Raw genomic sequence first — 13,984 nt, forward strand, 5'->3', positions numbered from 1 at the left:
CAATTCCCTTCATTTTAGCAGCAAGTGTTAGGTTTACTGGTTGCATGGTGCCAGGGGCTCCCTTCAATTGACCTGATGCCTATAGGCCCCATACCAGGGTGCCCTCTGCATCTGATCTCACAAACTGTGGCACAGTCAGCAATGGTCGACATTGCTCATGTTGCTACCAGTGCTGATTTGAATCATAGACTACTTAGTTTCAGACCCTTTTGTCTTCAGACCCAGCCCCTATTTGTTTTTCGTCATAGCTTAAGCAAAATTGAGACATGAGGCTCTGTTTTACATTACAAACGTGGGGGTTGGGGAAGCAGTTCTGTCAATTAGCAAAAGAGCCCAGAAAAGGAAGGACACCGCCCCCCTCAAAATTATTCACACAGCCACCAGGGCGTCAGGTTTCAAGGGAGGGGGGAATGAATATTTTGCCCCACTTGGGGTAAAATCCTAGGACCACCGGACAATATCTTTCAAGTCACAGAGGGTTAACAACACAGACAGGGGCTCTTCGGCCCATTGTATTTCTGCTGGTCAGCAAATATTGACCTAAGCCAATCAACATATCAGTTTTACACGGGCGATAATTGACCACGTGAGGGCTTGGACATTGCACAGAGGAGCAGGCTTCCTGGAGCATGCTCACTAGTGACAAAATTGCAGAGGGTGTTAAAAAAAGAAAGAAATCTCACAAGGGATAGGGGCAGACTGTTGGGCTGTTTGTTTCTCACCCGATTATAAGCTGAAAATGTGTTGCTGGAAAAGCGCAACAGGTCAGGCAGCATCCAAGGAACAGGAGAATCGACGTTTCGGGCATAAGCCCTTCTTCCTGAAGAAGGGCTTATGTCCGAAACGTCGATTCTCCTGTTCCTTGGATGCTGCCTGACCTGCTGCGCTTTTCCAGCAACACATTTTCAGCTCTGATCTCCAGCATCTGCAGACCTCACTTTCTCTACCCGATTATAAGGCCAGCATTCCCCTTGCTCTCAGGCAGCTTGAAAATTCAGCCCTTGTTCACAGGAAAGCAGAAATGATGAAAATTCTGACGAGTAGCATCTTTAAGTCAGTTTAAACTCAATCAACATGAAAGCTTGAAATTACGCTCGGGGAGAAGCATAGGTTTAAGAATGAATGTGGAAATTAGAGGGGATGGAACTTGAAAGTCCTCCATGTAGAGGCACGTCCGAGAATTTCGACTGGCTTGTGGTGCACTCATGCTTGCTGTAACTTGTGAGAATGGAACGTCAGCCTGAATGAGGAAAGGAACCCAGGTCATTATGAAAGGCCTGTGGGAAGAAGAACCGTATTCTCATTGACTGAAAGAGTCTATTGTAACAGGAAGCTTTCTCAGAGCACAATTTGAAAACAAGCAGTTCTTCACACTCACTGACCATAATACTTTCTCCCACGTCCTCCAGATAGAGTGAGTTGATGAAAGAAATGTGATGGTTGTCAATTATTTCTTTTCTAGACCAAATGGTTCTACGATAGGGAGAATTCTCATTTGTCATAGTTCACCTAAAGTAATCACTTTGCTGCCTTTTCCATTGTGCTATGCATAATATTTCATGCTGATGTAATTTTACATAGTCTTCATTTTTTGCTTCAAAAACATTTTAAGAATTCTGACTTTGGAAAATTAAATGGGGGCAGGACAGTTGCTCAGTGGTTAGCACTATGGCCTCACAGCACCAGGGACCCAGGTTCGAATCCAGCCTCAGGATTGTCTGTGTGGGATTTGCATATTCTCCCCGTGTCTGCATTGGTTTCCTCCAGGTGCTCCGGTTTCCTCCCACAGTCCAAAGATGTGCAGGTCAGGTAGATTGGCCATGCTAAATTGCCCTGCAGTATCCAGGGATGTGCAGACTCGGTACATAAGCCATGGGAAATGCAGGGTTACAGGGAAAGGGGAGGTCTGTGGATCTGAGAGGGATGCTCTTCGGGCGGGGTCAGTGCAGACTCAATGGGCTGAATGGACTTATGAGAGATCCAGCAAAAGACGTTGAGTTTAAAAATGTATCAAAGCGAAATATTAATTGCACTTTTTATGATGCATTCCACTTGTTAAATTGTAAATTTTTACTTTACCAAATCCCTCCAGTGCAGTGCGATCAATGGGGGTGTGGAGGAGCTCCCAGACCACCAGCAGAGCAATGATCTTCTCTGCTCTGTCTGCGTAAGTGCCACCTGCTTCTTTTTGCAACCTCTCATTCATTCTGTTGCTGTTCCTACTTCCACTAAGGTTCATACTCTAATACTCTCGTGATTGGACACAACACCTTCCCATGCTCAGTGCCACTATCGCAAACCCCTGTGTCTACTAACCCCATATGCCCTCACTCACTCGGGATAGCTCCTCCCCCCAAGAAACATTAACAAGTGTGCCATTCATTTTTATCTCACTTAATCCTTCCATTCTTTTGTTTCAAAAGAAAACAGCTCCATACTCGGACTGGAACCACCAGGCCAGGTGGTGGGATGCCAGTCATTCGACCCTCGCTCGCTATGAGGAGAGGATCTTGGCCTTCACTGGAAGAGACCAACATTCTTCCTGTGTAGGTGCTGAAATATCCATCTTCCAGCAACTAGGTATGAAGTATTGTTGTTGTTGCCCTAGCTCCCCTTTAATTTTATTTCATTTAAAATACCGAACCTTCTATTCCTTGGTAACGATATTCTGTCGTGCGTGTTTTGCAGATACCAGTGTGTAGAGTGACTGCATTCAAGAAGCTAGCCCCACCCGAGATGACCTTGCCACCTTCTGGGGAAGAGAGCAAGCGGCTCCTGCTTCATCTACCAGCCCCAATACTGACACATCAGCAGGTACACTGGCGAGATTACAGGCAGGAGCACAAGCTGGTGAACACTTCACAGTCACAGTTCCACAGCTGGCCTCGGGTGAAACAGCTCAGGTCGCTGGCTCTTGGAGGACAGGCTGGTGGCCAGCCACCCGCTCAGCCTCTGGCAGCAGAGGGCCCTGTGGTATCAGGGACTTCATTACCACTGACCGACAGGCCCAGGAGCAGCAAGAAGGTTTGTCAAAGGCACTAGGCCCGTTTTCCTGAAGGTTGGAGGGGTTAATTGAGCATCCAGCTATATCCATGGAAATGTTGGCAGCTGCCATGGAGAGCCAGTCCAGCACCCTCAGCTCTCTCCACCCAAAATGCAACCACTGTTGGCATGGATGACATGTTATTGTATATAGTTTCTCACATCTGAAAAGATATCTTGAGCAATTAACTGTGTCTGCCGGTCTCTGTTTAGAAACAAATGCAACAATGCAGATACTGGAGCCATGAGTTGTTATACCTTCACCGTCATCCACACACCGAGGTGTGAGATGAGCTGCTGCTGCAGTATACACTGGCAGTGGGGACATTGCAGGTGACTGTCACCTTGGCAAGTATGCTCCAATACCTCAAATGCACAGACATTACTTTAGCGTCACAGGGATGAGTTGGGTCCACTTGCTATACTGCATAAAATGATCAGGGTGTTCGGGGAAAGGAGTTGCGATGCACACGGCAAACTAATGCCAAAGGGTCACATGGCAAACAGGGCTTGTGAGTATATCTGCCATCCTCATTAAAGCACTTACCTAACCCACATCGGTTGTGGTCCAGCCACCTTCATATCCATTGGGCACTTCTAAGTTACAACATGAGAGAAAACAACAGTGGGGGCTCCTGAAACAGTGAATTCAAGGCTCTGTCCGTCCATGCAGGTGAACCCCTGTAAGAGCATTCAGATAAGCACAAAGCTTGTGTGTACTAAGAGAACATGTGAGGAGTCCAGAGATGCAGCCTGATCTAATCCATCAATCTATCCAAGTGCACAAAATATTCTTGCAGCAGTATTGCCATGGTAGATGCAACACACTTCAAAGTGCAACATGGCAGTGCAGAAGTGAACTGTAAGTGAGTCAGATAAGTGTCATGATGGTGCAGAGAGATTGGCACGTCTTAGATGCCAGTGCCCATGAATGAGGAGTGCATACAGCCACTGCTCATGGAGCATGTCTGCTTGATGCATAGTATCCAAGATGGAGTTGAAAAGAGCATGCAACATGCTGCAGTTGCTGCTCTGACTTTCATGTCAAAAATTCTCAGTGTTTGAGACTCTTGCTAATATTTATCCAGCATATGGTAGAATAGGAACCTGTGTTTTGATGAGGGGCGATTCAGTGCTAATAAGATGGATAATGAACAATAATCCTTTTACCAGGCATCACCCAGCGCCCCAATGAGAATCACAAATTGATGCTTGGAACTCTGCTGGAATACATGACTTCATGGAATCCCTACGGTGTGAGAACAGGCCATTTGGTCCAGCAAATCCACACCAACAAATTACCATGTTGAAAGTTTTTTTTTGCAAATAATTAACAATAGAGCTTAGTGGAGATTTCTATTTGTCTAATACAGACAGATTCCCATCTACATTGAACTAGAAAAGAAAGGATCTATATCCATGCATACTCCATATCCCAAATATTACAGTTCACAGTTAATATTTTGTACTTGCTAAGAAAATGTGAGAAACAAGCATTCATATTTCATTTCTCAATGATATTACATTTTTATATTTATTTCTAGAAGTTTTAAAACCAATGATAAGAAAGATATTACTTCAGGTTCCAGCAGTTTTAAGGGACTTGCAGTGGAGTTACATTAGGAGACTGTCAGGAAATACAAACAATATCACCCTTTCACACACACCCTAGTGCTTGACATTCCTGAGTTTGTTCTTATAGCAATAACAAAAAGAGAATTAAAATGTGATAGAATATTATTGAAGGCAAGAATAAGCAGTTCAACTAAAGATACTGCTAATTAGAAATTGCTGCTGCATAAAAAAGGAACAAAAAGGGCAGCAAAATATATATTTTGAAATTTGACTTCACTGAATAGGTCAGGTGGAAAATTTCATCTTCCAGTACTGTGTGCACAAGTAAAGAGGGTAAGTACCTTGACTATCTGATAAGTACCATCATTTGATGTCAATATATGTAATATACTGTTATTGTCACCATAGTCTTACCAGATCACAGAGGCTGCTCTCTCATTAAAGAGAAGTGACTGGTGGTGATGTAACCTGAGGGCCACCAGACCTCAGGCAAGAGAAGAGGATGAGAAGGAGAGTCCTTCGTGGTAACCCCAAACTAGTGATGGGAATTAAACCCACACTGTCAGTGTCATTCAGTTCTGCAAACCAATGATCCAGCCAAACCATGTAGTATATTAACATATTCAATTATCATAGTTTTGAAGGTAATTTTATTTGATATTGTATTTTTGATTGTAGACTGGGGAATGGACTGCTTTCGAATCCAAGGATTGTGGAAGTGCCTGCTGCATTATTTTTAAAAAGGAAGTTACCAACAATCATTGTAAGTGTTGTTGCACTGCTGCTTGTTCAAGGTTATTGCAAATTGGCTGGCACTAGGGGATGTGGACAATGTGAGATTTGTCTGATAACACTTAACGACTTGCTCTGTAGGGTGGCGGCCAGCTGTCAATGATAAAGATTTACTGTCTGCCAAGTATGTGATTAGCTGCTGCTGAACAGCTTGTAGATGTGAACAATATGGCCAGAAACCTTCAGATACCTGAAATGGGAAGCAGTAGCCCTGTCTCTCACATTCTTTCTGTGCAGTAAACAATATCTACAGCTTGAAGAAATACAGTTTATTTTCCCTAACCAGACACTGTAAGCTGTGGCTTTTAACTAATAAGACAGCGAATTTATAATTTTGAGTCAAACACCCTGTGCCTCCTGCAAAGAAGTGAAAAGAGACAGGAGAAGAGAGATCAATGAATAGTAAGACTTAGCATGCTGAATGATCATCTCAGTGAAGGGGCTATTGAACTAGGAGAAAGTGAGGACTGCAGATGCTGGAGATCAGAGTCAAAATGTGTGGTGCTGGAAAAGCACAGCTGTTCAGACAGCGTCTAATGAGCAGGAGGGTCAACGTTGCAAGCATAAACTCTTCAACTGCCTTCCCAGTTTTTCCTTACACAATAACACAATATTTTTCTTGCTTTGTATTTGTATGTGTGTTAGGTGTGTGTGTGTGTGGGGGGGGGGGGGGAGGGGAAGGGGTGGGCAGTGATTTGCTGAGGGTGTTAGAAGAGGTTAAAGTTTTAACTAGTAGAGCTATATGTCAATGTTTCATAGTTGTTTACTTGCAGCTAGAATATATTAATTTGTAATAAATAGTAATTCTTGTTAAATACAGAAATCTGGACTATGGTTTCCATTAACTTGTGTCTAAAAAACAGAGGTAAACTAAGAAAGTTTGAATATTTCGATAAAATCTATAACTTTTCAACCACACCAGGAATAGTGCAGCTTGATTTCCAGTCAGCTATCCCAGTCAGTCGTGACAATCTTTCTCTTTAGAGCTGCAGAAGTTGCTCAACAGCACAGAAGAAAAGCATGAGTAATTTCCTTTAGTGTTTCTTATGAGGAAGTGGTGAGTATCTGCTTTTAACCCTCAATAATAAGGCAGCATTTAAGAACTAAGTACAAAGAGAATTGCTAAATTCCTAATTCCTGCAATTCATGCTCCAGTGGTTTTCTGCTGAAATTGTGGTTGTCGCTGTATTGCCCATGTTATAGATTCCCCAGACTCTCATTGGAAAATCCAATAATGACAGCTCAAATAGAAATACAGTACAGAAACAAGAACAAGGGATTTAGCCTCTGAAGTCATTTCTGTAACTTTAAGGGTGACCTAAGTCCATATTTGTTGCGATTTCTGTTAATACCTTTGAGAAAAATCCAAATATATTAGACTTAAAATTAATAACTGATCTAGCATCAATTGCCAATTATGGAAGAACATTTGAAACCTCTACCAGTCTTTGTGCTCAGAGATGTTTCCTAATTCCAATTCTGAAAGGAGTAGCTTTGAGAATATTTTGGTCTAAACTCTGAGTCGATGGAAATAGTTTTGTGCTGTCTTCCTTGTGACAGTATGGATCGACCCTTAGTAAAGTACCAAGTAATAGCCAAGTTGCTGTGACAATGTATACTATTACTCCTTGTTTTTCCTCAGTCTGTGTGCAGCCATTCATGTGGTCGATGTCACTATTCTGCTCCAAAGTCTTTTCTCTGTCATCCAGCTGTGTGGCACTGCACATGCCTGATTCCAATTTCATTCTTTAATAGCTTCTCTTCCAGGTCTTACGTGGTCAACCCTGCTAACCCCATCAAGGTACTATACTTTGCCTCTTCCATTTCACATTTACATCAACTTCCAAAAACACACCAGTTTACATTGACAACGTCCAGTTCGAACCAATCATCTCTTTACCTCTTGAAATTATCAAACCTTTTATTCGTTACCCACTTCTGGATGAGTAGTAATTCCTCCAATTAAATTACATTTTGTGATGATTAATGCCATTGTCAATGTGTCCCACCTCAATGTTGGCTCCCTTGTCACTGACTCCATTCTTCTTCCTGCTAATTGTTTAAGGGTTAACCAGTCTGATTGCAACCTTGGTACTATATTCAGCACAGGATAAATTTCCAAACTCATACCTGTCTCATCACCACAACCACCCATTCCCATTTTCACAGCATTATCCAAATCTTGCCGTCTCATATTTTACTTGCTATCAGAACATTTGTGCCTTTGTTTTCTCTACACTGACTAGCCTCCCACATTCACAAATGCAGAGTGTTGCCAATAACATGGGCTCCAATCCTGCACCAGCTAAGCTTTTTATGTAATGACCCTTAGGTTAAATTACTACCAGTCATGTGGCGGCAGCCCTATGGCCGAGTGGGACAATATTTCCCAAAACTTCCTGATATGGCTAAGTGTCATTTCTTGTTTTATAATTTCCAGCAAGGCATTTGTACTCCTTTATTATGTTCAAAGAATTTAATAAACACAAGCCATCACAACCCTATCCATTATTCCTAAGGCACTATCTCAAAAATGCTGAGCAAATTACTCCTGAGTTCCAGAAATACAATCTTTGTATAATCCTTGCTTGTAATTTAAACTTTGGAATCCATGTATTATTCTAGTAAATCTAAGCTGTACTCTCTCTCTTATATATTTCTGAAGTTTTAATGACCAGAACTACTCAAATACTCCAACTATGGGCTAATTAGCACTTTGTACAGAGTAGTGTATCTCTCTACTTCTCCATTGTAACATCATCCTCTGGATAAAAATGCCAACAATGCAGTTTAAAAATTATTTTCTGTTTGTGTCATTTCAATGACCTACCTAACCTTGAACCCACTATTTTACTTTGGACTCTCACTGTTTTTGAACATTTTTAACTTACTCTATTCTATCCTTTCTTGGTCCAAAGTGGATGAATCAGTCTTGCCTATATCAAATTTGGTTTTCCACTGTTTATTTCACTAATTTAGACAATTAATACCCCTTTTTGCACCCATGATTTTTATTCCCTATCTCCGGCCAAGTTGCTAATGAGTTCAATAATTTTCCTTTAATTTCATGAGATTTAATTTAGTTGATCATCTCTTATCAAAGTCCTTTCCTTTCTTTAGTTTTAGATTAGATTCTCGACAGTGGCCCAACCAGTCCGCACCGACCCTCCAAAGAGTAACCCACCCGAACCCATTTCCCTCTGACTGATGCACCTAACACTATGGGCAATTTCCCATGGCCAATCTTCCTGACCTGCACATCTTTGGATTGTGGGAGGAAACCGGAGCACCCGGAGGTTTACCCACGGAGACACGGGGAGAATGTGCAATCTCCACACAGACAGTCGCCAAAAGCTAGAATTGAACCTGGGACCCTGGAGCTGTGAGGCAACAGTGCTAACCACTGAGCCACCATGCCACCCCACTTGTTATACTTATCATATTTCTAATAACTTCACATTAGCTTCATGTTCATGACATTTTATTTATATTTTTGAGATGTTATTGTTATTTGAAGATGTGTTCCTAATAGTCTGTTGCAGCAGTATGTCTGCTTTCATGAGAAAGCAATTTAGTGACCACGCATGTTAATGGATTCCTGCTGTTTCTTCCCTAACTGACATGACACGCTGCCAAAAAATACTTTTTTTTATCAATTTGTCCCTGAGATGTAGGCGTTGATGGCAAGGACAACATTTATCACCAATCCCTAAATGCCCTTAAGAAAAGGTGGTAAGCTGCAGTCCATGTGGCAATACTCCTGGAGGGTTCCATCACGTTATTAGTTATGGACCAGGAGCAGCCCACCTCACATCATGGTAATGTGCACATTATTATCCGATATGCAAAGATGTCTTTCTTGGCTAACGTGTGGCTAGGGTTGAGATGAGGGGGAGAGAAGTTCTGAATCTTCCAACCACAATTACAGTCTCCTATTGTATGTGTGCCAATTGGCTTGTGCTGCATACATTTGAATGAGATCTATGATTTAAAAGGGCCATATGAAAATATCCTATTGCATTACTTGTTGGAGACTAGTGTTTTGAGGATAATGTTTAAATGTCGTTTCTGGGTGTGTGACTGCTGAATGATCACGTAACTGAGGAGGCATTTTGTTTCTGATATTGTCCATACAGGCTCATTGCAACTGTCCTCAATGGATCCAAGCACAGAGGCTGCTCCCATCACTGTACATCTGCACCAATAGCACCCAAAGGAGTGCATGAGGAACACATCTGACTGGAAGCTCAAGATCAGCATCAACCTCCAGTGAATGTGAAGCAACTTCCAAATGCAGACTTCCCAGCAAAAGGTGCTCTCATGACACAGTGAAAATTTGAGAGACCCCCCAGTTGTTTGACTTCCACACAATGCTACATGAATGAGAAAGGTATAGTGGTGTCAGGCTCAATATAGGTATAGAGGTAGCAGTCAGAATGCCAAGTCATAATGTCCAGTCTGTCTGCCCGACAACACTATTTTCCATTGGGGCCAATAAGCGCCATATACGATGTCTTCTCAACATCAGGTTCCCATGCAGATCATATCTTGGGTTTATACATACAGAAGGTACCACTTAATACTTGGATGTTTTCCTCTGAATAATTAGAAGAAATAATAAGGGTATTATCATGAATAGTGAGGATTCATAAGAGCCTACAGCATTATAGTGAGAAAGAGAATGAGCACATTTGTCAGAAGAAAGAGCACTTTCACCATCCTACAGTCAAGCAGTATCAGCCAAAGCAATGCAGGGCTTTATATGAACATCATTCAATGGAACTGATTATGTGAAGTCATCTTTCACTGACTGGAAATGTTCTCATGCTGCAGAAGCCAGCATCCCCTGTATAATCCTAACTGTAAATGTAGCTTACTAATTTCCTCTTTTTACAATTTTTCTGTTGTTTAATCTGAGTTAAAGTTACAAACTGATGGGTGGATGGAAACCATTGAGGGAAGGTGCTGCATACAATAGTGAGAGTGATGGCCCTTGAGTCCAGATGGGAGATGGGTGGTGTATCAAAGTTGGATTGAGTGTGACTGAACAGAGGGAAGTTAGTCATACTTGCTGAGCACAAAAGGTCATTAATCATCTTTCTGCATTGCTGGATACTGCACTGTACCATGGACATCACACTGATCTATGCTGTAACTTCAGACAAAGCTGGCAGGATTTATGCCATGGTCTCCTCTGGAGATCCTGAGTCAAGATGATCTCCCTCTAGTCCACCATCCCATCCACAGTACCTCCAGGTATCTGTCAGCAGGTCTGGGGACCTATGTTGGCAGCATTACCATCCTGCAACTGTGTAAAGTTATTTCTGTTCACAGCATTTGGAATTTAAACCTGTGAGGTTCTGGCCATGAGAAAGTCGTGACGTGGGGCAAAAAACAGAGTTAATGAAAGAAAACCTCTTGCAACTCTCCAATATTGACACAGCCAATTTTTGGAAAAGTTCAGCCCTAAGCATTGTTGATCACAGTATTAGTAAAAACCTGCCCCTTGATAGCATTGTCCATGACTCTCTCCATTGTTTTGCTGATGTTTGAGAGTAGACTGATGGAGAGTTAGCTGGTCACATTGAAGTCTGCATTTTTGGGCAAGACATAGGTTGGGCAATTTTCCACCGTACTGGCTAGAACCTAGTATTGTGGCTGTATGTTAATCAAATACATTGTGGAGCAAGGGAGTTTTTAAATGAGTCTTTGTCCTATCAGAGCTTCATCAAATTCAAGGAGAAAATGTAATAAAATGTCATTAAGGGTAGACAATTAAGAAAAATTGTCATGTCTTGAAGTAATCTTGCTGGGATTAAATTTGTTTCTCTTTTGTCTCTTTTCAGTGGAAGATCATTTCAATTGGAGAGTTGTTACTATCCTCCCTCAGGCAATCATCTTAATAAGTATTGATTTCTGGAGGCAACCCACTTTCTGACAAACCAATAAAAACAAACTAGCTGAATACATTAATGTTTGGAATGATGGACCATACTACTGCTGAATTCATTACATTTCAAAGAACAAATGGATCTACTTTGAAATGTTTCATGTCCTGTACCTTGGAGAAGAGATTCAACTTGGTTATGATAATGTCAGCACAGTCTAGGCTGATTTGGTGGCAGATCTGGGGATTATCAACATAAGTGACACCTAACTGTATGTAACCATCTTTACATTCACATCTTATACACTGGGTCACACACACACACACACTCCACTGATTACATCATTCAGAAATACTCTTCAAGCCATATTTATATAAGCATACTTCAACACTAGCATAAACAAAGGAAATCGTTGTTGTTCAATTTTTTTAAAAAATTGTTTTCCATTTATTTCAAATCAGGTTACTGACTAGTAATGAAGTTGACATAAAATAAGAATGTATTTATGAGCTCATAATATTACATTTTCAGTTGCATTAATAAAACAGGTCAGAGAAAATTACTGAGATGCTGGAATCTGTACTGAACTCAAAAGCTGCTGGAGATCACAGAGGGTCAGGTAGCATCCATGGAGAGAGAGAGCAAGCTAATGTTTCGAGTCGAGATGACTCTTCATCAGAGCAATAAAACAGTTTCTTACTCTTAAATACATGAAGGAACATGTTTATTGGAAATCCCAAAATGTATAAACTGCCTGATTGTGCTGCCTTGCGGAATATGTTACGTTTGTGACTATTGCAATCAGTTTGAACAGGAATTTGAATAATATCCTAAGCAGGCACATTTTGGGACTCCTTTGGCCTCACTTTCATAATTACAGCTGAAGCAAGAAGTCATGGAATACAGGGAGAGCTAGCCATTTGGATACAGAACTGGCTCAAAGGTGGAAGACAGAGGGTGGTGGTGGAGGGTTGATTTTCAATGCTGGGTCCACTACTTTTCATCATTCATATTAATGATTTGAATGTGAGCATAAGAGGTATAGTTAGTAAGATTGTAGATGGCACCAAAATTGGAGGCATAATGGACAGTGAAGAAGGTTAACTCAGGTTACAATGGGATCTTGATCAGATGGGCCAATGGGGTGAGAAGCGGCAGATGGAGTTTAATTTAGATAAATGCGAGGTGATGCATTTTAGGAAAGCAAATCTTAGCAGGATTTATATACTTAATAGTAAGATCCTAGGGAGTGTTGCTGAACAAAGAGACCCAAGAGTGCAGATTCATAGTTCCTTGAAAGTAGAGTCGAAGGTAGATAGGATAGTGAAGAAGGCATTTGTATGTTTTCCTTTATTGGTCAGTGTTGAGTACAGGAGGTGGGAGGTCATGTTGTGGCTGTACAAGATATTGGTTAGGCCACTGTTGGAATATTGCATGCAATTCTGGTCTCCTTCCTATCAGAAAGGTGTTGTGAAACTTGAATGTGTTCAGAAAAGATTTACAGGGTTGGAGGATCTGAGCTACAGGGAGAAGTTGAACAAGCTGGGGCTGTTTTTCCTGGACCGTCGAAGGCTGAGGGATGATCTTATTGAGGTTTATAAAATCATGAGGGCATGGATTGGATAAATAGACAAGGTCTTTTCCCTGTAGTGGGGAAGTCCTGAACTAGAGGGCATAGGTTTAGGGTGAGAGGGGAAAGACATAAAAGGGATCTAAGGGGCAATGTTTTCATGTAGAGGATGGTGCGTGTATGGAATGGGCTGCCAGAGGAAAGGGTGGAGGCTGGTACAATTACAATATTTAAGAGGCATTTGAATGGGTATATGAATAGGAAGAGTTTGGAGGGATATGGGCCGGGTGCTGGCAGGTGGGACGAGATTGGGTTGGGATATCTGGTCAGTGTGGACAAGTTGGACCAAAGGTTCTATTTCTGTGCTGTACATCTCTATGACTCTAATAGGAGAGATTAGGATCCCGCAATGACAGGAAATTCCTTTAGATCTGAGATGAGGATGAATTTCTTCAGTGAGCGGGTAGTTAATCTGTGGAACTCAGTGCCACAGAGGAGTCTGGGGGCAAAGTCATTGAGTGTATTAAAGACAGAGATAGATCGGTTCTTAACTTTATTCTTATTCATGCATGGTATGTGGGCATTGCTAGTTGGACCAGTATTTATTGCCTATTCCTAATTGCCCAGAGGCCAGTTGAGAGTCAACCACATTGCTGTGGATCTGGAGTCACATGTCAGCCAGACCAGGTAACATAGAACATAGAACATAGAACATTACAGCGCAGTACAGGCCCTTCAGCCCTTGATATTGTGCCGACCTGTGAAACTAATCTGAAGCCCATCTAACCTACATTATTCCATTCTCATCCATATGCCTCTTCAATGACCATTTAAATGTCCGTAAAGTTGGCAAGACTACGCTGTTGCAGGCAGTGTGTTCCACACCCCTACTACTGTCTGAGTAAAGAAACTACCTCTGACATCTGTCCTGTATCTATACCCGCCAATTTAAAGCTGTGTCCCTTTGTGCTAGCCATCACCATTTGAGGAAAAAGGCTCTCACTATCCAACCTATCTGATTATCTGACATGTCTATCTACACAAATCTTTGAAAGTTGCCACCCAGGTAAATAGTGTGGTGAAGAAGGCATATGGCGTACTGGCTTTTATTGGTAGA

General features: G+C 41.8%; 1 long non-coding RNA gene across 1 annotated transcript; it reads left to right on the forward strand.

Moving 5' to 3' along the window:
* Positions 1–5,122: 5,122 nt before the first annotated feature.
* On the forward strand, positions 5,123–11,613 carry LOC122552195. Its single transcript, XR_006312323.1, has 3 exons — positions 5,123–5,380; positions 9,546–9,799; positions 11,256–11,613. It is a non-coding gene; the product is annotated as an uncharacterized LOC122552195 (long non-coding RNA).
* The last annotated feature ends 2,371 nt before the right edge of the window (positions 11,614–13,984 follow it).

Source organism: Chiloscyllium plagiosum, chromosome 1, assembly GCF_004010195.1.
Source record: "Chiloscyllium plagiosum isolate BGI_BamShark_2017 chromosome 1, ASM401019v2, whole genome shotgun sequence".
Lineage (NCBI taxonomy): Eukaryota > Metazoa > Chordata > Chondrichthyes > Orectolobiformes > Hemiscylliidae > Chiloscyllium > Chiloscyllium plagiosum.